This window comes from Lasioglossum baleicum, chromosome 3 (genome assembly GCF_051020765.1).
Source record: "Lasioglossum baleicum chromosome 3, iyLasBale1, whole genome shotgun sequence".
Taxonomy (NCBI): domain Eukaryota; kingdom Metazoa; phylum Arthropoda; class Insecta; order Hymenoptera; family Halictidae; genus Lasioglossum; species Lasioglossum baleicum.
Window position 1 is genome coordinate 18314263 of NC_134931.1, and position 25939 is coordinate 18340201.

A 25939-nucleotide genomic window follows, 5' to 3' on the forward strand; every position below is an offset into this window, starting at 1 on the left:
ATGTCCCCCCAGTAGAAGAGGTAGGCGAAGGGACAGTGATCGTGGAGATCCTCAGAGAGCTATAGATCGCGACTTGACTGTATTATTCCTGGAGTTTTTTTTGCTGGCAATGAATATACTAGTGTGTTGCTCTATATTTAGAATTTATTACATTCATTTTGTTCCTTAATTTCTTTAAGTCGTATTTTTTAGTTGAAAACAAACATAAGTTCCACAAATATAAATTACAACAAAGTTTGAGCAAAATTGTTTAAAACAAGTAAGAGCCAAGGAACTTTGAAGTAAATTTCGCATGAAACGCTTAGCAGTTGTTGGCAACAAAATTGAAAAGTGATTCGGAGCGCAAAGGGTTAAGATTAGAATAGCAGTACACAGAGAGGAAGTCAAACAAATTCGTTTAGCACAAATGTTTCGAACGCGACCGTTCGATTAGTATCGTCGACCACCGTATGTTCGCAAGCTGTAAACGACAGAACGGTGCGGAAAGTTCGATCCGGCTCGAAAAGTTCACGAACTCCGCGAATAGAAGGGAAGAAAGGGGGAGAGAGAGAGAAAAAAAAAGGACGTGAATTACGCCGATGCCTCGGCTCAGCCCGATACAAAGACCGTGGAAGTTTATTACTGTCACGACACAACCCCCTCAACGGTGTAATCGGGATCCAGGGCTCGACGTTGCGGAGAATCATGAAGCGTGCTAACTCATCCGTTATGAGACCGGTCGTTCAACACTGAATTAACATGGGACTTTTTGCAGAGAGCGGAGAGACACACCAGCCACGTAGGAATTTTACCCGGTAAGCTGTACGCCGTATTTTTCCATGAGCTTCGACGGCCGCGCTGACGGTACACACAATGCCGACAAGCTCCGTTCTTTCGCGTTTATAACCGGCGTTGAATCGCCGATAAACTAGAAAGTGTAGCGGCGAGCACGTGGATCCCGCCACAGAAACAGATTCAGCATATAAAAACAGCACGTCAGCCGTTTCGTTGCTCGGATACTTCCACGGAATTCTGCATTCGCGAAACCAACCACCAGGATTTTATGCCTCTGTTGTAACAGGAAATCATTCTCTGCGCGCGTATCCACTCGGGGAACGGATCACGGATTTTTGGAAATTACAGTGCTCAACAATAAACTTTTTCTTGTATTGAATTTATTGAATTTTCAACCTCGATGACGATTTGTGATTTTATAGTGCTTGGAGTATGGTTGTGTTCTGTGGACTGTCCTGAATAAAATCGTACAGGGTATCCCAAAAAGGAGAAGTTAGTAACGATAAAACATTGGCCGAGCCAGACTCCATTCGTAGAAGCCACGCTCTGGTTGGTCCGTGTTTTTCGTTAATAACCCCTGAAGGAAGCCGCGGAGAACACTTTCGCAAAGGAAAAAGCTACTTAAAATCACCTCAGGAAGCAAATACATTTTTAGGACTCCCTGTATACATTTTAACACTAGAATAAAATATGTAATAAAATGTTTTGTTTGAACTGTTCACGACTGTTCTTCAACTGGGACAAACACAATTAAAAATAATTTAATGTATTTCTACTTTGTGCAATCAACGATGTGCACACATTTCCATGCAACTTTCCAGGCATACTGACAAACAATACAATTTTGTTTAACGATAATATCATGCACAGAAACTTTAAGAGTATAAAAAGATATTTATAATAACAGATTTCAGTGTACATTAATGTAATATTATGAAATGGAATAAAGTAAACGTGACTCTCAGTATTTTTAGTAGATTTTCTAATGATTTCTCAGTATGTACTCTTAACAGATCTTCTAACAAATTTTTCTCACAGATTTTCTGACAAACACGATTTTCCGAATAAGACAAACTACTTGCAATTCAAAATATTATTTTACCCACGTCTGATTCTGTTTCACTCCACACTTTTCTCGACATCGATAAAACAGAATTCGCAAAAATATCGGCAGATGAATAATTCCAAATCCTCCTCACACTTAATACTAGACTGCGAATCTTCCTGCAAAACAAAAATTTTCCATCTCATTTACAGCAATCGGGAGTTCGGTAGAAATTCATTTCCATTCATGACACTTTATTTACCGGAAACTTGTTATAATAGATCTTTTAATTACTCAGCTGTATCTAAAAGAACCTCGATAATTCTTTTTCAAATAACAAATTCAGAAGTTGTTGCATTTATTCATAAAATTTGTTCGATTGTGAATCAAATTTCTGTCGCTTGCGAACAATTCATTAAGAAATTCTTTCATTATCGAGTTCAAAAGAACTATTAGAAAATTTCCGGTAAATAAAATGTTAATAACTTTAACGTAACATTGTGTTCAAATTTACTATATCAGAAAAAGTTGTTGCTTCAAATAATCTTTGATATTGATATTCTTTAATATTTGATAAAATTGTCTATATTTAATCATTTCTTTAAAAAATGATCGTTCGACAATAACTTTCTACTCATTTTAAAGCTAGAAATCTCTGGTTTCATAATCAATCGTTCTCCCTTAAAAAAGGGTATACATTGAAACCCCTGTAAAAGAAAAGACTGGAAGATGAAGCCTTCCCTCTATTAACGGTACCATCAAAATTGTTGTACAATTTTTTTTCACTAGTTTATACAACAGAAATGAGGAACAATTGTCGGTACACTTAAAGTTTAATAACACAATCCCAAAAAATCGTACCTACATTTTTTTACGTCGTTGCAAAGGGGAAGCTTCAATCTTCAAATCTATCATTGACTCATTCGCGAAAAAAATGTTTTAATGTTCCTAGAGACGCTTCAGTTGATTGCATTCTCGAGGAAAAACATCTCCTCAGTTTTCTACGAGTTACATCGTGCAAAATTGTCTTTGGTAAGAACGGGACTGGGTTGATTGTTGCACTACTTGTTTTTAATGAAATGATCACAATTTAAAAATCGACCATTTTTCGCGAATTGAGTGTACTTTCTGGAACCATTTTAACTCCGACTCGAAGTTCTATAATACAATTCGAGACGCTATCGATAAAATTTCAACGAGAATTTGGTGAATTGGTTCCACCGGTCATTTTCTAAATAGAATTTCAACAGTCACGGGACGTTCGTGTGGCGAAGTCATAACCGAGCGTATTATTGAGTGGAGGCGAGCCGTGGCCAAAAATTGGCAAGTATACTAATCGGTTGCACAATCGGGGCCTCCTTGCGTCAAGGATACACATTTCTACAGTTTCCGTGATTCAAAATAAACGTAGATTAGCGTGCTGTCTCATTATCACGCCATAGCTATCGATCGTTCGCGGTAACAATTTTGGAGATCGTCCAAGGTGGTCTGTAATCGAGTCGACAACGGAAAAAAGAAATCAAGTTCTTCATACTACAACGCGGCATTCTTGGCTATTAATCAGTATACACGTTCGCAAGATCGGCGTCCGTAAATATTCTAAATTGCTCGATTAGCGTCAACGTAATGAATTGCTTTCACCATCGTTTAGGATACAATTTCTATGTTTCGCAAAAGGTTCACTTTGTGATAGCAATGTGTTACACAACGTTGTACATACATATATCATTCGGGTAACCATACTTTATTCCCGACTCGCCTCGTTAGAATCCCAAGTGTTCTCCGCAGTCTCGTCTAGCACGCGCAACAATATCACACAGTTTGACAAGATTTATTTGATTATTTTTATTATTTCCGACACGTTTTCTAGGTTCGCACAGTTTGATGCTTTTCACGTCACTGGCTGCATTTGTTTTTTAGAAACCATTATGAACGCCTTCATGGCCATCTAGCCTTCATCGAACATGCAACTATCGATACCGTAACACAATCGATTTCTTTTCATACGTTGAAAATGTGGTTGCTACAAGATAAACACTGTTTAAATTATTTTTATGTGGATAATGCTGTAAATATATACTACAACCCCTAGCAGAATGTTTCCGATCGGAGGCGTTGATACAGATTTTAGAGAAAACATTCACAATTTAGAAGTATAAAATATTACTTTATGGAGCCACAACTGATGGGAAATGAAAAGGGGCATATTGAAGAATAAAAAACAACGTCATAACGTAAGCTTCCATTTATTATAACAAAGAAACGAGAAAATAAACAAAATGTTACACGGAAAAAAGAAACATTCTGCCAGGGGTTGTACATTATTAAAAGGTAGACAATTTTACTGAGTTGTAAGGCTATTTTCTTTTCGTTTTTTAAACAATTTTGACAATAATTCTAAACAATTCATTTCGCAAGAATCCCCGAGTAGTAAAATGGTTTTCCTTTTGTTTGTCAAAAGAATTAATGTAAAAAGAATTATTCCTGAATTGTAAAATGGTTGTTTCTCCATTTTGTGATAGAATTAATTTCCCAAGAATCCCTGAGTAGTAAAATTAGTTTGCTTCGTTTGTCAATAGAATTAATTTGACAAAAATCCACAATTCTAAAATTATTCTCTTTCTGTTGACCACAATTAAATGTTTGAATGAATACAAATATAAATTACTTTTCAATCCCAGCTTCTGCAAATAATTTTGCGTTCGGAGTGTTACGCAGAGGTTCGAAAATCGTCGTTTTATGGAAAGTTGCAGTGTCGTGCAACGCAACAATGTATCTTATTAAAAACTCGTTTGCCTACTATCTGGTTCGTGTGCGTGAATACGAGTGTTCGCGTTTTCACTTCCTCCTCGTGTTGCATACAAAAAAAAGAATATTAATAACATTTGCATATGTATAGTTATATGCATACAGACATGTTTATTACTGCGAAAGTTCTCAGCTTTTCAAACGGAAGAAATCAAAGAAGAAAACAAATTGTCCGAAAGAAATGTAACGTGGAACCTGGTAGAACACTAAAGCTTCAAGTTTATTGACCCTAGGCTGCCTTGTGCAGGCTGGACTTGACGTACAATTTTCCAATTCCACTTTAATTTCATTTACTTACTGGGAAACCCATCTAGTATGCAATTTAGGACAAAACGTGGAAATTAGAACGACATACGAAATTTTTAGGTTTTGGATGAAATTCAGTTTTCTAAAAAATATTTTTACGTATTAGATAAACTTGTGGTTATCTCAAAATTTCTTTATATGCATTACATGTTTCAATCTGCAATTTTATTAAATCCTGCAGAAAAATTGTATGAGGAAAATCTTATAAAGAGAAATCTAATAAGAAGGAATCTTCAAAAGGAGAAGAAATCAAACGAGTATAATATGATTGCAATTTTATACAACATATTTTTAGTTATCAATTTGCAAAACCTGTAGTTGCAGAAAAATTTCCTGCATGTATTTACAAGTTTGAATTTGCAATGTGATTTTACGTTAGTTTATGGTTCAGGAAAACTGTATAAGGAAAATGCACACACATGTAATCTTGCACTTTACTCACAATCAGTCAGTTTGTCCAGAAATTAATGAATTCGATGCAGGAAACTTTAGAAAAATTGCGTACGGCAAATCTAATCAAGGAAAACGATCAAAATAATTTTACAAAACACATCTCTATACATGTATATTGATTTACAAATTGCTTGATTTGTAATTTGTTTTATATTTTACCATGTTTTTATTAACTCGCTTTCTTGTCTGTGTGTTTGTCTGTTCGGTACAAATTTTGCAATTGATGGCTGCTCTTTACTTTACCCCAATTGATTTTAAACTAAGTTCCCGATGAGCTAGAGACTTGAAACCTTAAATATGTATAGCTTAGAACTGGATGTTCGTTAGGGTTAGGGTTCCCTACACTACAGACGTCCGTCTGTCTGTCCTACCTTTATAAGGCTGTATCTGCAGCCCTATCTTACGATCTGCAATTTTATTTAATTCTTTTCAAGTTTCAGGAAAATTGCATAAGAAAAATCTAATCAAGGAAAACGATGAGAAGAAAAAAAATCTAACGACAAATAAGTAATATGAATTTAATCTTACAAAACACTACAGCTTGTTTCTTTTATTACACGTTACGATCCGCAATTTTCTCTCATTTTTCTTTCAGGTTTCAGGAAAACTACATAAGGAAAATCTAAACGAGGAAAACAATTAAAAGAAAAATTAACAAATTTATCCATGTATTAATTTCCATAGACTGAGCTTGAATTTTGCTTTATGTTTCAGAAACTCGAACTGCATAAAGAGAAGGAAAACTGCATAAGAAATATGCATAGAGTCTGCAAGTCGCTCGTAATCAGAAATGAAATAATGCTTTTATGAACGATGTTCTGTATCTTTTCACTTTTTCGACGTATGAACAAAGAAGAGAACGCGGAAACAGTCGATGGTAAATCGTAATCGATAACGGAAACGCGCGTTAGTTGCAATTAATGGTGCACGCCGATATCCAAGTCCCGCGGCTACGAATGCATTCGATGTCGGGGTCTGCACGCATTCGGTAATCTGCGGCCAATGTTTGCACATCACGGATGCATGAGCATGTCGATTTTAATGAAGACGAATAGGCTGATCGCGATATCGATAATGGCTGATAATGATAATAGCCCGTGTAAGTACACGATGCATCAGCCGCCAGTACGACAGTCGGAAAATTCGTATATAGTTGAACACTTGTAAACACGCGATAAAACCGCAATTTGTAAAATTCGTAAAACACGCGCAGCTGTGTGCCAACAGACAAAAGAACTGGACATTTCACTCTGGTTTGCAACAGGAACCGAGGAACAAGCGCGGACATTTTACGGAAGACAAAACAGAAAATAATTGCATTTGCAGCGCATTTAATCGCGTCGGAACGATAAAAAGAAACCTCTTATTACTCGTCATTTCCTGTGCCGAGTCGCTTTCTTATCAAGCTGTGCTGTAGAATTCCTACCATGGATGCAATAAAAATAGCTCGGTTAGATTATATTTTTTATATTGATATGGGAACCTTATACTGAGTGGCCCTGATTTTTACAGGCACATAATGACAGTACATTTTCATTTACGTATAGTTGAAAGAAAAAACGAAACTGTTGAACGAACATTTTTTGAAGCTTTGTTTCGACCCTTACACTAACAGCAATAATTTTCTTAACATCGTATTCCTTCGACTTTATCGCATATTTTTTATGTAATTTCACGTAGTATCATAGAATTTTACGCGAGTGTATGCTCATGTACTAATAACAGGTATTTGCAATATTAAAATTAAAATATTTCTCAAAGTAATAGTCTCTCGACATAAATAGAATGATACACTTTCATTCAGAATACCGAGACGCATCGAATGGTGCATAAAAATTATATGATTCCATTAGAAATAGATTGCACTTACTACAGTACACTTACAAACAAATTATTTAAATAAAAATAAATTTTAAAAAAATATACCACGTTTTTAAGACGGACTAAAAGGTATAAAATAATCTTTCCTAGCCCCATACAGATTCCTAACCCCACACAGATAGCGATCACGTACTACCGAGCGTCGCGCGGGGAGGTGTAACGGTTAAATTTAATAGTTTATATCTCCTAAACGCATGGGCTTTTTAACAAATTTTTTTTACATATTGTATTGTCATCCAGTTCTGAGCTATGTTTAAAATTACAAGTCTCCACCTCATCGGGAAGTTGGTTTAAAATCAATTGCAACATTTGTACCGAACAGACAGACAGACAGGCAAGAAAGCGAGCTAATAAAAACGTGGTAAAATAGCGGCACTGCATTAAATCGCTAATAAGTATACTGCGGATCTTTGTGGAAAATAAAAATTGCTAGAAGCGGCAGACATTCTCGCATTAAATGCACAAAGTGTATTAGTAATGTGTAGTACATTTTAGCCAGTTATTTAGGGATTCTGGCCGACAGCGGCGTCGGATCTCTTTCGGTTAGGTGGAATCCAAGCGTCACCGCAGACGATGACAGTGCCGGTCATATTATGGTACTGCCGGTGTTGAGTGGCAAGAAATCGTAACGTAAGGTAGCGAGCAAAGCAAAGCACGAGTGCAACCGAGCGGCCTTCATTCGCCACGACTCGGCGCGGTGGCGCCAAGCTGACCTATCTGCTCCACCGGCGCGGTTGTTCAGCCTGATTGCTTGACTTTCTTCAGAATAGAAACACTGCTCGTTCATTTTCTGCGTTTCGCCAAGAAGGGAATTCCGACCCGACTATTCCACGCTAAATGGTCGATGTATCCTCGTTTCGAGTCCCCGGGCGATCAGCTGCGGGACCTTTCGCGGATTTCGCTTTACCGATGGCGCTCTTTCGCAGACGCGACTTCTCGGCGTTTGCGAGAAGTCTCCGGAGCTTCAGTTGGTCAGATTTAATTAGGTTTGGGAGACGGTCAAGTGAATTAGTAGCTGCGGCAACGTTGGATGTGAGATTTCCTTAACCCTTTTTTAATTTTCTTGCCAACAACTCCCTACTATTTCAAGTGTTTTGTTTGAAATTTACTTCAAAGTTCTTTGACTGCTATTAACCCCTTGCCCTGTGATATCGTGTCAGATTCGTGATAAAGATGATGAAGATTTTAAACCGAGATGAAATTCTATTTTGGTTTCGTTAATGTATAGATATTGGAGAACATGTAGGCTACAAAGAAAGTTCTAATCACTGAAAGGCAGGCTCTGGAAGGTTCTAATCACTGTAGGGCTAGGGATTAAATATGTCTCAAACTTTGTTGCAATTTGTGCTTGTGGAACTTACATTTGTTTTAACTAAAAAATAAGACAATTAAATAAATAAAGGAAGAACCTAACACATATAAGAACCCCTTCTATTTACAGTCTGCTTTTTCTGATGTCGAGTCACACTCGACAAAGGAGTGCAAAGGGTTAAGATCTGTGTTAGCTTTTATTGTTACTCCATCAAATCCTGCTCTCCTGCAAAATTTAGATTTTATATATCGTCTAACCTTGTTCCAGCCAACAATTCAATAATTAAATTGTTTGCTGGAACAACGTTGGATGATATAAAGTGGAAATTTTAAGAGCTGGATTTCACACATAGGAGAACAATAAAAACTAAAATAGATTTCACATTCAACGTTGCTCCAGCCACCAATTCAAATATCAGAAGAGGAATCCAACATTGGGAACTTACCGATGAATGGCAAATTAGAATTTATATCTTGCTCTGTGGAGATTAGTTAAAAAAAGCAGCAGAATTGTTTAAAAACTGACTCAATGCGTTCTCTAAACTTCATCAGAAGTAATTTTGAATAGTTTCCATCATCGACAGAATTAGCGACGGAGGTGAGGCAGCGCGATGAGTTCGCAGTTCATTAGTAGCACGTACATCAGAAAATTAATTCTACAAATGGGAAAGTTTTCTCCGAGAAAAAGAGAATCAACTGTAACATCACTCTCGCGCAGTAATTACGTTCGAACACCAAAGTTTGCTGCAAAATGAACACTCCACCAATTAAAAGACGTTCTTTTTTATTCCATTAACATCGCACGCTATTAAACGAATTTATCAACTAATTAGAATGTCAAAACAACGATGTTTCTAATTTCTGCTACTCATTTTATGCATTTAAAACTCTGCATAGAAAAATGAATTAACATGACAAAACATTTGATACAGCAAAGAAATATTTTCTCGATTTCATTTTGCATGAAATAAGGTTGTACAGATTCATATTATAAAGGTCCACAGTCTAGCCATCTATTATTTCTGGCTTTCTAGATAATAAACTAAGCATCTCTCAGCAGTGTAGTTAGATTTTTCATGTGGATTGCAAAATTTTTAAATACTTTACTGTGGTCACACTTTTTCGTTTGTTTCGCGACTACGGTCCCAGTTAAACTTTGCACATAGACACGGAACAAAGATTCTCCATTCTCCCGGAGTAATTAACATTTTAAACTTTCATGACACCCGATTTCCATACAATGACTCCGCCGAACTGAAACGCGAAGTTCGAACGTGCGCTTGATCGCGACGGAAAGATAAACAGAAATCCGCAGCCATCGGCAGTGAACTCGGCGATGCTCGATAAAGAAGAAATTTAATATACTTTTTATCTGCCTTACATCCTACATTGCAACGGCAAACAAATTTCATACGCACAAATAACACTCGATCGTGTCGGTGACGCTCAATAATACATACCACTCCATTCTATGCTTTATCTCTCTGACGGCCTCCTCTGATATCTCGATTTTTAGCCAGGTTCTGACGTTTTTCTAAGCTTGTTGCTGTCGTCGCGAATTTTTTTATATTTACTCTTCTAGATTTTTGTGAAGAGTATCTTCAACGACGCGGGTGACGCAACCTTCCGTTTCGAAATCTCTGGATTCTACTAAAGATGCTTTCTTCACGTATAGTTGGGGGCAAATGATCCTTTTGTATTGTTTAATTACTACTCGAACACTAAATACTCTATTCTCCCAAAATTGCCTGTATTTGAACTGTGATAATTTCTGTGAAAGCTAGAAGCGTTCAGCTTCATCATCAATTGTTAATTTTAGAAACTGGAGATGCGTTTCTTCTCGCAAATTCGATTCAAACGTCTGCGAAAGCTTTTATTAACTTGTAGTAGGATCTTCCTATTTTTTATTCGTGAAGATTAGAGTTGTCACTCCTCGGCACGTGATCAGTAAAATCGTAAACAATTGTGGAATTGTCAAAAATTGTTAATTGTAAGAAACAGCGTTTCTTTCTAATTTAAAATAACAGTATAAATGGAAGACCTTGTATTTCTATGTAGCAAGTATTAATTATAAAAGTTCGAGAGATATTTCGCCGGAGTTTAATGAGGCTCGAGGACAGAAGTTCTTCGAGGTATTTTACATTGTCTGCAAACAACAAATTAATACGAGCTCCCCAAGGTCCTCAGCTAATGGAACGCGATCTTCTCGTTGTCCGAGACTTTCGATCGAACGATTATGCTTTCAATCAACCTCAAGTACGATAGTAATGGAATAATGATATCGATCGGAGATCGGATCAATGTGCTGCTTCCAAGTGGCTCTTATCTGATTACCTCATTGATCGGACGTGCTGTTTTCTGTAATCATTTTGTTCCGTAATAGTGTGTGACACAACGCAGTTAAGCCGAAAAAAAAGATCAGTTGTCAGTGATACTGGATTAGCGTCGAGGTTACGCGATATCATCAACCTTGTTTTTCGTATCGTATCGTCTAGAATTCTTTGGGACTGCTTTCGATTGCTGCTTCGCTGTTTTTCGGTGCAACCAAGTCTTCGTGTAACATTTTTTTACGGCAAACTTTTGCAGTAGGAGAGTTAATTCGAATGCACGCGAGTACGCGCTTGTGTGCTGTAAAGTGTGTACTGCTGCAATTGACATCAAAAGTTCTTGATTCAGTGCATTTGGTGTTTGAAAATTTTTCAGTACTTTTGCATTGGACAAAATTTATTAATATCATTCGACTGAAAATAACTAAATAATAATCAAGCGGAATCCAATGATGAAAATATTTAAAGCAAGAAAAATACATAGTTACTAGATATACATAGTTACTCGAATTAATATTCGGACGCTCTAAAAAAGACGATAACTATTTTAATATTGTACTATACGATTTGATAGATGTATAACACATTTAGATTTGACAAGGAATGACTGCTAACTTAATCTAATACAACTTTTTGTTATTGTGCCTCTCCAATTGCTTACAAAAAATATTGAATAGAGGTAAAAAAATGTTGTTTATCTTAGAAGAACGACAAACTGTCTTCTATTTTCTTCAATGAATGCGCACTCAAGAACAGGTATACACAAAGATGGTATTTCGGAATAAGGAAATGTAGCAAGTAATGGCTTATTATGAATGACTTCGCGATAATAAGCTCTATGTAACGGTACAGACAAAGCTAATTGCAGTATCCGGTCCATTGCAACCCAATGAGTTGTTCAAGACGCTCGTATCGATTTCCCAGGTAGCGTTCGTACACGTTCAAACCAATACGATAATCACATACTAAATATATTCTGAAATATGTCTGTTAACAAACAAATCTTATATTCAAAATCTTCTTTTCAAAATAGCGTCGGTCAGAATGTTTTCAACGTTCTCAATATTTTTAAATTCGTAAATTTAAGATTCCAATCTTGATGACCAAAATGAGAGCACTATAAATTGAATAAAACAAATACTCCTGAAACAAATGATTGGAATACAATATGAGACCGCCTTTGCTTAAAGATTTAGGACAAATTTTCTGATAAATCAGTGTACATATGTATACTTATACATATTATAGATACAATATGTATAATAATACAAATATTGACATGATGAAGACAAATTCATGAATATTCATACAAAAACATTGAAAAATCGGATTGACCATATTAAACCATCATCTACTTCATTAAAAAAGTAGTTACATTATTATCCACCAAAATTTGTTAAATTTTTGAGCAATTAACGACTTGAAAAATCTCACTACCTCATTGATTAAAAATTAGTATGCAGCAGAAATTCACAGAAAAATATTCGACAATCTCGGGAACCCATATGTGTGACAATGACTCATTGAACAACACTTAATTCTATTCAAAAATAACTAACATTATCGATCGTTAATGAGCTATTCACGAAAATTTGTTAAATCTTGGATCACTTAAAAACAAGTTGACGAATAATTCGCCGCCTCTGCTAACGATGACCAATTGAACAGGGTCCAACTTGATTGTTATTGGAACATTAATAAGTGATTCATCGAAATGCGATGTGTGTCCGAACAATTCAGAAGATAATTTCCAAAGAATTCGTACAAAAACATTGAAAAATCTCATTGCCTCCATGACGACGGCCCCATTAAACTACCATCAACTTTATTTTTAAAAAAATAGTTACATTATTCGATGCTGAATAAGCGATTCATTATTTTGAGCACCTAAAAACAAGTTCAAGAATAACTCGTACAAGAGAACATTGAAAGATCTCGTTGCTTCTATGACGACGACCAATTGAACAGTGTCCAACTTGATTAAAAACTAATGGCACGATAATTGAGAGATGATTCATCGGAATTGGTAGCGTCCGGACGCGTATCGTCGGGTGTCGCAATAATAGAAAGGATGTCCGGTTTCTTGGTGCGGCGTTCTCGCGACTCGTGATCCGCGTTGTGGTTGATTTTACTGACAGTGACAATGCGTGGTTCGGCTGATAGCGGTGGTTGGGTATCGAAGAACAGTAAGCCAGCAACAAGAGCATGCAACCGACCGGCCTTCACTCGGCTCGCCTCGGCCTGGTGGCGCCAAGCTGACCTATCTGTTCTACCAACACAGAACTCGCCTTGCATCAGAGCTCAGGCTCGCCTTGCTCGACTGGCTGGGCTTCGCAGGAAAATGCAGACGTGCTCGCGCAACCATGTTTTTCTCCCCGTCATGTGTGTGTGTGTGTGTATTTGCCCGCGTATATTTCTCTCTCTCTCTCTCTCTGTTTCTCTCGGTGTGTGTTTGTGATAGTGTGCGCATCGTAGCCCGCGATCGCGCGGATCCACGTGTGCGTGCCTCAAACGATCCGAGTACGATGCGCCATACGCGCGTAATCGCGCCAACCTCGCATAACCGACTTCTTTTTCTCATCCGTGCGCACAAGGTCCATTAATTACTACTCGTACGCACCGTTTCATTCCTCCGGGAATCATTTTCTTCCTGTGTCCACGATCTATGCCTCTCGAGAGAACTTATCCGCTCGACTACCGCCGCGCCGCGATTCTAACCGTGCGCGGTGCTTCTTTCTACAACCATTGGCTGCGCGCTCTCGAGCTTTTGTATTGCTGTCAGAGCAATTTTAGAGAATTTCGGGATTCCCGGAAATTTTCGTGTTTGTCGAGAATATTTGAGACTCCCGGGTAGGGCTGTTAGCTTCCTTCGAAGGTCGAAGATTTTGAAGCATCGAAGGGTCGATTTCAGAAACTTCGAAGGCGATGGGAATTGAAGTTTCGGAGCTACGAATTTTATTTAAAGTTAAAAGAAACGGAGTTTCGAAGCTTTGAACTTCGAAATTTCGCTGCTATGTTATATTTGATACAATTACAGTCAGCTTGAAAGTCGATTGAAGTCTACCAGATTAAAGTCGGGCATTTGAAACAAATACCCCAATATGTTATCACACATAATAATAATTATTATTATTATTTATTATGAATGGACCGAGGTCCATTTACAATAGAATAAAGACTTAACATAAATTACTAAGAAAGGACATGCATAAAAGAAAAAAAAAACTATTGGTATAAAGGCACTGATATTATGAGTTAATCCTGCGTAATTTTTTTTTGAAAGTTTGTAACGACCCATTAAAATAGTCAATACTATTATATAGAGTGTTGGAGTTCGCAATAATTCGATTTATAGGATTTGTTAATCCATATGTGGATTTGCATTTAAGTGTTTGAAAACCTGCTCGAGATCTCAAAGCACGTTCAGGTGCGTAAAAATTGATTTGCATAAGGAGAGAGGTACAATCTATATGGTTATTAATTAAATTAAAAATAAAGCTCTGGTCGGATAGTCTTCTGCGAGCAGACAATGTTTCCAGGTTGACTATGGTTAATATTGTGGAGTAATCGTGATCAACGATTGACATAGGATTATTAATCTTATTAGAACAAAACCTGAGAAATTTATGCTGCACTCTCTCTAGCATGATTTCATAATTTAAGCTATTCGGAGCTATTCTATTTATATCAGTCGACTTCATACGATTCGAAGACTTCGAAACTTCGTACACCTCGAAGTTCCCTTCGTTCCTTCGAATCTTCGACGAGTCGAAGCTTCCCGTCGAATATTTTCTAAAATCCTGAAAATTCTCGAGATTCCCGAAATCTTCGGGAACCCGAAGAAAATTCTCGATCATCGAGTGCCCCACATTTTTCGAGTTTTCGCACACCTTTAATTGTTGTCCACTTCAGCTGTTCTTCGAGTGCTCCTAAAGGTTAAACTTCTGCGGTGAAATAGTCATATCAACTATTCGCCATCCTGATGTATGATTTCCTACCATCTTGCGAGTGGTGCAATTATCCTGTCGCTCTAGAATTTCTTCCGGTTAAAGAACTCGGGCAGGCTCAGAACTTTTCTGGCAAGCTAATACAATAATATTTATCTAGTAATAATATGCTATTTCAATCAGGATGACTCCAAAATTTTTGAAAATTATAAAATGTCTCATTCTCCACATGCATACATTTTGCTGGGAGAACCTTTTTAAGCGTGGCGAGTCTATCGAACAACCCTGAAATTGATATTCCAATGATTTGACTTAAAATTGGTTCATAAAATGAAGTATATCGTATTATATCGTTTAATTTAAAATTGAGTTACAACATTAAATTTTATTTCATTTAAAATTGCTTCATGTAAAATGAAGTATATTGTATAATTGTTCAATTGAAAATTGGATTATAAAATCAAATATATTTCAGTTATTTCATTTAAGATTGGGTTATAAAATTAAATATATCTTAGTGACTTCATTTAAAGTTGAGTTATAAAATTAAATATATCTTAGTGACTTCATTTAAAGTTGGGTGAGAAGATTAAATTTTGATTAAGAAAAAATGAAGAATGTGTACCAGCAAATCGTATGAAAAATATTTCACATGAGATTTATTAGCGTTAGAGAAAGTAGCTAAACGCTGTAGTGTACACCCACAGTTGCTAATCAGTTGGTAATTAATCTAGATAAAAAAAAGCTGAACATCCGCGTATCTGTTAAGTGACGCAAAAAAACGCAATGTTTGCGAAACACGTCGTTACAAAAAATTCTGGTGACGATAAAAAGCCAACGAAATGATATTGTAATTTCGGGCATTCTTTGATAATCGCTTGTTTTCATACGGTCAGCGATAAACCGACGCAGATAACTTAGATTAGTCGGTGAAGGTAGTGCTTCACTGAATCAAAACGTCTGATTAACTAGTTGTCGTAATAACAAGTCGCGTCGATTTCATTATGTAATATCTAATTTCACAAGTAGTTAATACGCATTCTACAGAAACTTTCTCGACTTCTGGATCAGAGCGCGCAGATTTGCGGAGGAACGATTGTCTCTCGATTTGATCACGATACTGTCATCATTAGATTGCAGATCTTCATGCAAAATACAAATTTTCCACCTGAATTCCAACAAACCGGAGTAACATAGAAATTTATTTTCTGTGTTTATATGTTCAATAGGTTGACAGTGATATAAAAGTATTTTTCCATTCGTCTAATGTTTTTCATTTTTCAAATTACACGTACTAATTATTGTCATAAATGCATGAACTCCTCTGTCCAATAATTACTAGACAGTGAACGTTCATGTAAAATAAAAATTGTAATATGTTAAAATAAGTTGAAAATAATACAACAGTATATTGAAATTCCTCAAATGTTTTTACTATGTTAAATTATATGTATCCACTCAGTTTTGTCATAAATGCATGAACTCCGCTGTCCAATAATTACTAGACAGTGAACGTTCATGTAAAATAAAAATTGTAATATGTTTAAAATAAGTTGAAAATAATATAACAGTATATATTGAAATTCCTCAAATGTTTTTACTATGTTAAATTATATGTATCCACGCAGTTTTGTCATAAATGCATGAACTCCGCTGTCCAATAATTACTAGACAGTGAACGTTCATGTAAAATAAAAATTGTAATATGTTTAAAATAAGTTGAAAATAATATAACAGTATATATTGAAATTCCTCAAATGTTTTTACTATGTTAAATTATATGTATCCACGCAGTTTTGTCATAAATGCATAATCGCAATAACGACTTGTGAATACTGATTCCAACAGACGTACAGTGTCACCCGACGGACATTTAAACAATTCAGAAAGGCTGATGTTTATAATGTTTTGATGTTGTCAGCAAGATATGTACAAGCACAATCGGTATTTCTTTTTTTGTGCCGGATTTGTTAGTGCAATCAGCGTTCATGTAATTCTCATTATACGGTTTCCATAGTGACGCACGTGATGACCATGAGTGCACTTCCCAGTTTGCATAATTTTTAGTAAACACTGTTTATCTCATGGAAGATTGATTAGTGCGACGACCGTGGTACAACAATTCCCACGTAACTTTGAACCTAAGATTTTATTGCATTGTTCTTTTAAATTGTTATTGGAAAAAGTGAAAGACTCGCGGCTTCAATTGTTTTTACACCTTTTGGTATTGGCCAAGTCATTCAATGTATAACAAGTGTAATATATTACCAAGTGTTCATTGAATAATATACAACATTATAATAATATACAAGTAATGATATACATATATTATAATATTAATATATGTATGCGTATGTGTACGTATATTATAATATTAATATATGTATAATGATGTAATAATAGTATAATGTACATATATAATTATTGCCATGTTTTGTAGTTTTATAGCAGATATTTATTTAGATTATATTGGAAGAAAAGATTTCATGTGTGTGTGTGTGTGTGTGTGTTCTATAAAACTATGTGCAAAATTTTTAGGTAACGTCAACACTTTGGACAAACATTAAAGAATATTTAAAAATCGAAAGAAATAATAAATGTACAATGTTCAAACAACTTACGACACTGTCTCAGTCAAAGCTTGTTCATACCTCGCAAAGCAGTTGCATTCGATCAATCGTTGCAACACGAAAATTGTCACCGGAACAAATGCTGCCGACGCACGTGTTAACGTTCATTATTTTACAACAAAAACGCATAGCAAGTTTGAATTGCTGACTAACGATGATTTTCAATGCTCCACCATTACGTTTTCTAAAGTTTAGCACCACTTTAGATATGACGCAAGAAGTATTGAATGTCACAAAGTCGTTCCTAAGTGTAATAAATTATGTTTTATCTACGCGAGTGCAAATAAATCATGATAGTCAAATTTATTTCACTGAACTTGCGGAATTCTTCGGTGTAGAAGTGCTCGAATCTACTTCTGATTTATGACTCTGAGAGTATTATTTTCAACCTATTAAGAAAGAAAATGAGCGTTTATTTCACTCCAGTTTGTTGCAATCAGATAGAAAATGTTTATTTTGCCTAAAGATCTGCAGTCATGGAGTTTCTTGAAGGTGTTGAGAAATAGTAGAGAATAGAGTTTATAAATATTAACAGTCCCGTGTGCAACCCCTAAGCGTCTTTACCATACGAGGACTGGTTTGTTTGTTAACTTGTTTCGAAAAACATCGCTAATTCCCGTTGTAGTATTATGTTCACCCCCCCCCCGCTAAGGAATAAAATAAATTCTTATTTCACTCCAGTTTGTTGCAATCAGGTAGAAAATGTTTATTTTGCCTGAAGATCTGTAGTCATGTGGTTTCTTGGAGGTGTTGAAAAGTAATAGAGAATATTAGTTTATAAATATTAACAGAGAGAGTCCCGTGTGCAACCCCTAAGCGTCTTTACCGTACGTGGACTGGTTTGTCTGTTAACTCGTTTTTGAAATACAAAGGCGGTCACTGCCGCGAAGCGAGACGCGGGAAGTGGGTCCGCAGAACATCGCTAATTCCCGTCGTCGATCGTGTAACTGTGATCACGCCAAGGTCGAAGGGACTCGAAAGGACAGAAAAGCGGAACGAACGGATGAAGGAGGATTTATCGTGTCTCATACGTTGATCTCTCTTCGTGTCTGTTGGGGGCCCCCCGCCCTGCCTTCGAATTTATACGAACAGGCCATCGAAACCTGCTTTTCGACCGGTTGCCCTCATCGGCCCCCTTGCGCATACCCCTTTCGCCTCGTCCCGCCCCCTCCTCGAATATATATCCCGGTAGTACCGGTCGTCTTCTTCTTCTCCCGCAAAGACCACGGTACTTCGTCGTCGTGTCAAGTTCACTGCTACCGTTTTTCGTATCTTGCTCCTTTCTTGTCTGTTTCTTTGATTCGTCGCCTCCTTCTTCCACCCGGCCCTCTATATCTCGATTAAGCTCGAGACCTTGCTCCTCCGCGAGAACCTTTTCCTAAAAACCTCTACTCGGCCATCCTTGATATCTCTATTCCTTCCGGTTCCTTTCCCCAGTGACGTCACTTTGTCTATTAGAACCTGGGATCTTCAAGCTTTAACGGGGTAGACTCGTCTCTTCGCGACGTAATTTGCATTATTCGGCAGCATACAGCTGTCGCAGCTTTACGAACATAACTACATGCGCATGATCGTTTATCTACCGCTTTAGACTGCTGAAAAACTATAGTACTTTGCATTATCGAGAAATGAGAATCCTGCAAACGGGAGTCTATCCCTTAAGTTATCTTGTTGACACTTTGTCTTCTGGTGATAGAGTCTCAAAATTTTTGAAAGTCTGTAATTGTATATTATATTAGGTCGAGTCATAAATAACTTTCGATACGAAGAATAGTTTTTCTAGCTAGCTGCATCGGAAGTTTCACCAGATATTACCACCTCGATTTTCGTCATTATTATTATTCGTAGCGGACAATGTTTATATAAGGTTGAATGGTTTCGAGAGATGCATACTTTGGTGTTGTTTTTTTGTTTAGCTAGACGCGTAGAAGAGATATGTATGAGATTGGATGAGTATAGTATCTTTTCTTCCTGCACCAATCTCTACAAAAAAGTATTAAACTATTAATATCGAAAAACCATTAGTTAAGGAAATATTTTAATTTCAGTGTTATTTTAATGTCAAGAAGAGATAAAATATTGCAACATTGTTATTCTGCAAGAGGATGTGCAGTCTAATGATAATGAACGTGTTAGGCATAAAAAAAATGGCAATTCTGCACACGCATATAATTCGAGGAGTCAAATATCCTTGTATTTAATTTTCGTACGTTGATTACCAGCAGCTGACATGGCAGTCAGCATGTTAACTCCATAGTGAACAAGTCTGTGTCTGATACGAGCGAGTCCGATAGTAAAAGGATGGTGGTATCACGTTTCATAATTATATAGAATACGCTAAGAGAACGTTTTGCTTGTTACGTACGCACGCGTAGAAAATTTATAAGAAGTAAAAAATAGTGCCGATTTGGAAAAGAAGCACTTCTTTATAAATTCTTGTTGAAGATAGTTTTGGAATGTTGGAAAAGAGTCCAAAGTAATATTGTTTACATAAGCAAGGACGCAGCATGCGTTGTACATATACCTTTGTATGTATATAAATTTCAAGTAGCTTTTCAATTGTTATTTAATTACACACACACACACGTGTTTAAATAGTTTTCATGTAGCTCATTGTGAGATGGATTTCGCGATGTTCACATTTGCTAAATTTTGTTCGAGCTCTCGATCCCGAGTCTGTCATAATATTATGAGACGAGGGGTTAATAACTTGAACTGCGTCGAATGACTGGTAATATGGAGAATAGAAAGTCATAAGAAGGATGTGCACACTAGATTTCTCATCCTGATTCCCAACAGTTTAAGGATGTTGGACACATCAATCTCGGAAGTCCACTACTACTGTTCGGATAATAGAACAGTGATTAGTAAATCGTACAATAAACGTGTCCTATTATATATCGATCAAACTGAACAGTTTGCAATGCATTCTGGCACTAAAGAATTCTGATATCGAAGGTTCGGATAATCGACGTTCTGCTATGCCGCGAATTAAACGAGTAAACATGATCCAAACTGTATCGTGTCTGGACTCATTTCAATCAGAGAAATGTCGCGAATGTGTTGATAAATGGTCTATTAAAATTCATCGGAAACAAAAAGTTTAATCATTTAAATTGAGTCTATCGAGGACTGTATGAAAAGTGCTAACAATTTCAAATTCACTGGATAAAAGATTCAGAACTATATTAGTTCAATAACTGACGAGAACGTTAAGCAGCAACTTTATCAAAAAATTTATTTAAACTAGAAACATATCGATGTTTGTTTGTATATGTATGTTGTCCTGCATGATTGGTTAAGCTAGATTTAGGTTCTCTGTTGGCTCTAGCTAACAGAAGGTTCTGCCAACACCTCGAGCCTCTAATTTTTAGGCATGTCTCATAATTTTGTCGACTAGTGTACATCTTCTTTCTTCGTCCTGTTCTTCGGTCTGTCTTCTTCCTGCCGAGAAGTCCGTCTCCGTTGCTCCCTGGCTTACCGTCCGGGCTACTGTACGTCAAAGCGTTCTCTCTCGTACGTCATTGGTAGCCAGCTGAGGCAGCTGCCGGCCGGCTATCGGCTACCATAATCTCCTTCTGCCTGAGATTTGTTCTCCGCGCCCATTTCATCTCTGCGTTTACGACACACCGCACCGGGCCAAATGCGGCCGGCCAGCCGCGAAGCAAATCGAAACGATGATTCGAGAAGAACAAGCGCGTTCGATCGCGTGACCGGGCTCTGCCCTTCGAATCGCAGTAACGCATCAACAATCCCGAACACTTCTTCTCGCTATCTTGCTCGCCGACCGATATGCAATATCGTTCTTTTTATCCCAGCGCGCCTTTTATACTCCATTGATAGATCAGTTTCATTTTAATTAAATATTAGCTCATCCGGTAATATATAAATTTTATTTATTTTCAAAGCGATTTTCCATGCTTTTAATCTATCCACTTGCTCCACTTTACCCAATGCGTTTGTAATGTTGACTACGCGTTTATTCGGCTTCGGAAAACTGTGAAGACGGAGCAACAAATTTTCACTCGCTCTACTATCACAATCTTTCACTGGACAGTAATCAAAATTTTTTTGCTACGCGGTGGAAAACTTGCAGCTTCCATAACGTTATTCTTAATTAACACTGTAAGTTTCTACGCCAAGTATCTACGGGGCCTCTATGGGGCTCCTGGCTCTGACCTCTTATTGGCAACTCGACTCGTGTCATCGTTGTACTGAGAATTTTGTGCGTTTACCACAAATGTTATTGCAATTTGAGACGGTAGAGAGATTTCTGCGTTGCTCATACGAGAAATATTTATTATTTACTACTGAAAGGTCTTGACATTTTTTTAAGACTTCTAGACTACGTGTACGCTAAGTAATTGTTAAACGATAAGAGTAACCATATTAATAAGAATTGTCTGATTCTTACAAGGGAAGGACTCCAAGTATCCGACTTTTATTTTGATAATCTTTTGTAAGACGATGGTATATGGATCCCTAATGATGTCTGCAAAATATTAGGTGTAGTTACTCAATAGTTTTAAAGATATAAACAATTGAACTTTCACGCAACCTGCTTACACAGATAAAATGTCAACAAGGTGTGAAAGTATAATTGTTTATATCTTTAAAACTATTGAGTAACTACACCTAATATTTTGCAGATATCATTACTGTCGTCCCACAAAAAATTATCAAAATCGAAGTCGGACTCTTGGGGTCCTTCCCTTGTTAGAGTATTTCTACTTTTCGGCAATGTAACACTCAAAATGTCAGATCCCAATAACGGCATCGTTCGTTCAGCTTTTGTTTTGATTCGCGGTGAACGATTGTCGAGAAGATGGCGACGCGACGTTACACATTTCTCGGAGAGAGTCGGTTCTCTTTTTTCGCTTTTATTCCGGCGGCGATTGTGGGCTGTTTGACACGAGAGTTATCACAACGGCCTACCGGTGATCCGGAGCGGCGTCGACGGGAGGTTACGGAAATGTGGCGCCAAGATATTCGTTAAATATATATGTGCTTGGTAATCATGCATGCGTTTACACGCATAATGTGGAATATCGAGTGGTCGTCGTGTGATTCCTACACGTTTGTTCTGGTGATACTTTCGGCATTTTTTTGAGAAGTTGGAGCAATTAGTTTACTCCATGATGTGAAAAGATATTTTCTCAAAAATTGCTATTGATCGGAATTGTAGAGAAAATACTAAACGTTGCATTTTACAACTTTTGTAGTTTCATTGAAAACGACGGACATCGAAAGATGTAAGAACCCTTAGATTTAGTGCAGTTAGAGGCCGAAAATCACGAAAAACTGCAATTTTAACATCTTTAAATGTTTGCAGCTTGTTACAAACGTCGACCGATTTGAATCAAAATTTTCAGAATATGTTTAATCGATAATCTACGAAACATGTTTTCTAAAAAATTTCCATACAAGCCCACATAAAAAAAGTTGCAACAGACAACTTTTAGTATTATCCCTGCATTCCGACAACTTGCAATTTTTTCTCAAAAATTGTGTTCACGTTGGGTAGCAAACCTATTGTTCTAACTGCTCACGAAAGTTCAAATCGTATGGTTCAAGATGAAAAAATGTTATCGCCTTTAGAAGAGTGTCCGAAAATTAGTGAGAGTCACTGTAATATTTTGTACGAAATTGAAAATCCTGTTCCAAGGGAACTCTCAGGAGTGACGTCATAGTATAAAATGTTTGAAAAACAGGAACTTATCATTTTTATATAATGTTGATAATATTGTAAGCATTTATTAAGGATGTGTGCACGGCGACCGGTGTCGTAACGCATTGTCCGTGAAAAATAAAAATTGCACGAGCGCAACGCTCGGAAGGTCGGGGCGATATACTATACTGCGAGTAAACGCGGAGCTTATGCATACACGCACATTATGTGTTCGGGCAACTGTATATTTGCGAAAACAGTAGCGGAAATGCGTGGCCGCGTTTGAGCAAGTCGCGATGGAATTTTCATTCAAGCCGGCAATTAGTATTCCAACCGTCCCCGGTGCAGACTTCCAACTCGTGTCTTTGAAATTCCTCTTCGGTCTTATCGAATCACGTTGTCACGAACGGTGTAGCCACTTCATTCGTGAAGATCCAATATCCCATTGAGCACTGGCCGTTGTGCAATCACAATGTGTTCTTTTGTAGACTTCGTAGACTTACGACAGAAAGAAACTCGAGAACGTCAATTTATTAATTTCAGATTTTTCGAATCAGCAAGGGAAGAAAGACATTTCTTGCTGACTTCTATTTCTGGCAATTGATTAAATAAATAAAAAGAAATTTTCTTTTTCTCTAGCTTGTATTTATAAATGTAGTATAAGTTAGTATGAACTATTCTACATAGATGTCGCCCGAGAATAAAGGTGTTTTCCTCGCTCAAATCAATCGCAATGACAAACAGTCACGTGCGAGGTATACTAGTTTTAAACTTTTACGTTTCCCCCTCTTCTGGAAAAAAAGGAGAAAGCGTTTCAAACAGAGATCTTGAGCTGCGTTTCATTGACTATCGAACAATACTATCAGCCTTATCGGCGCACCCTATCTTACTATGATTATTGACACTCCGCGTTATCGCAACCGAGCAGTGTCAAATACGGTGTACCTGTTTGATAGTTTGTTCAAAAGCTGGTAGCTTTCCATTCATAGTTGTTTCCCGTTCGCTCGAGAATTTTCACAAATCCCAGTTCCGTATTAGATACGCTCTAGGAAGTGTATCGAGTGTATTTGCGAAATCAAAGACAGTTTTACGCGATTTCCCTTACTTTTATCGTCTGCAATAATCTCCTCTGATAAGAAAGCAGCGCCACGTGAGAGGTTGCAATTCTAGACAAAAATTAGAAGCAGTAAATTATCTATTTATAGTGCAACAGGACTGTCTAAAATTGAATATAGTCAACGAAACTGGAGCTTCGTTTTATTTACTGTTTAACAATGCTTTCTGTTTGGATCCAATCTCTGCACAAATATCATGTCGTTCTCATGTCGCCATCCATATTATGAAAGTTAACAGTACTTTTTATTTGTTTTATCAGAGAAACATTTTGGGAGCGATTCGTAACGCATTTGGAGTAACGTTTGCTTTGCGAAAATATTCTCCGCGGCTAATAACGAGAAATGCAGACCAACCAAAGCCGTGTTTTACGTTAATAACTACTGAACGAAGTCGCGGAGAAGATTTTCGCAAAGGTAAAAGTTACTCCAAATGACGTGAAGAATCGCCTCCTTCAAGTACAACATTTTTGGGACACCCTGTTGCTCGTCAGATTTTAATAAAATGGCTGGCTTAAATGGGAATTTAAATAAAGATTCACAGTCGTCAGGAAAGCGCACTGCACCACAAAACGGCACTTGAAGCAAATGTTTCAATTGCAAAACAACCTTTGTGAGAACTCACATTCTATCACATTAATCACAGAACGAAATGTTCATTGATATTGCAATTGACGTGAAGTATCGCGAGATTATCAGGTATTCTAAATGCGCAGTATTTATCGAGTACACTCTTGAGAAACGTCGAGTGGGTAACATGAATATACATATGCATGTAATCAGAAAATTTTATCTCGCCCGATCCCGAGATTGGCGCACGAAATTTCAAAGGTACGTCAAACCGGCGAATGCTAATAAATGCTTTTTATAGTTCGCATTTCTTGTGTTTGATTTGCTAGAGAGAAACGACACGTGGGTGACGCACGAGGTCTACGAGGAACGTTTTCTTACACTTCTGGGAATTTTTATACGTGGTTTCGAAAGTCTCTCGATTCGACGAATTTTAATCAACATACGTCACTGGACTCTGCCGAAATAAAGCTATTCAAATATGTATTGGCTGAACATGTGACGGAATTTGATATAATTTTGATTATTCATTTTGCGAAGGTCAAGTGACCCAATTCACGGAAGGCTTCTACAGTGTAAATTTTTTATTGTTAATTTGCTGAGAGCCCCAATAAAGGAGGGAAAAAGAAATTTACGTGTAACTAGGAGAAAATTAGATTTATTTGAATTTGTCTAGCACAGAATAAATCTTTTATATTTAAATCGCCGGGGGAGCCCTAATAAAAGAGGGAACTTTTTAGATTTATTTGAAGCCTAGACTAGTATAAATCTTTTGTTTTTAATTTGTTAAGAGCCCCAATAATGAAGGGAAAATTAAATATATTTTAATCTGTCTACCACAGAGCTCATCTATTTTTAATTTGCTGAAAGCACGAGTGAACGAGAGGAAAATTTATTTGCTACCATCTATTTATGCCAGTATGAATATGCATAAATTGCTGCGTCCTATTTACTGTACACCACTTCCATATTTTTACGGAATTATGCAGCTTCGTATTTATTCTAGATATTTCTTCGGAGCATATATTAACGGTGACGGCCATAAAAGATATTTCGCGAAGGCGCAGTAAACATAGCTAAAAAATGGCGGCGCCGTCGAACGAAAAA

The 25939-nt window shown here is 37.0% G+C and overlaps 1 protein-coding gene across 10 annotated transcripts in view; it reads right to left on the reverse strand.

Moving 5' to 3' along the window:
* Positions 1 to 25939, reverse strand: part of LOC143207419 (dual 3',5'-cyclic-AMP and -GMP phosphodiesterase 11) — a 153361-nt gene that overhangs the window by 28246 nt on the left and 99176 nt on the right. The window contains exon 1 of one of the 10 annotated variants that reach the window (XM_076420870.1): positions 1881 to 1998. The exons of the other annotated variants lie outside the window; for them this stretch is intronic. The gene's annotated coding sequence lies outside the window, so the exon portion shown is untranslated. Of the gene's footprint in view, positions 1 to 1880; positions 1999 to 25939 lie in introns of those variants that run through there. 10 annotated transcript variants of the gene reach the window in all.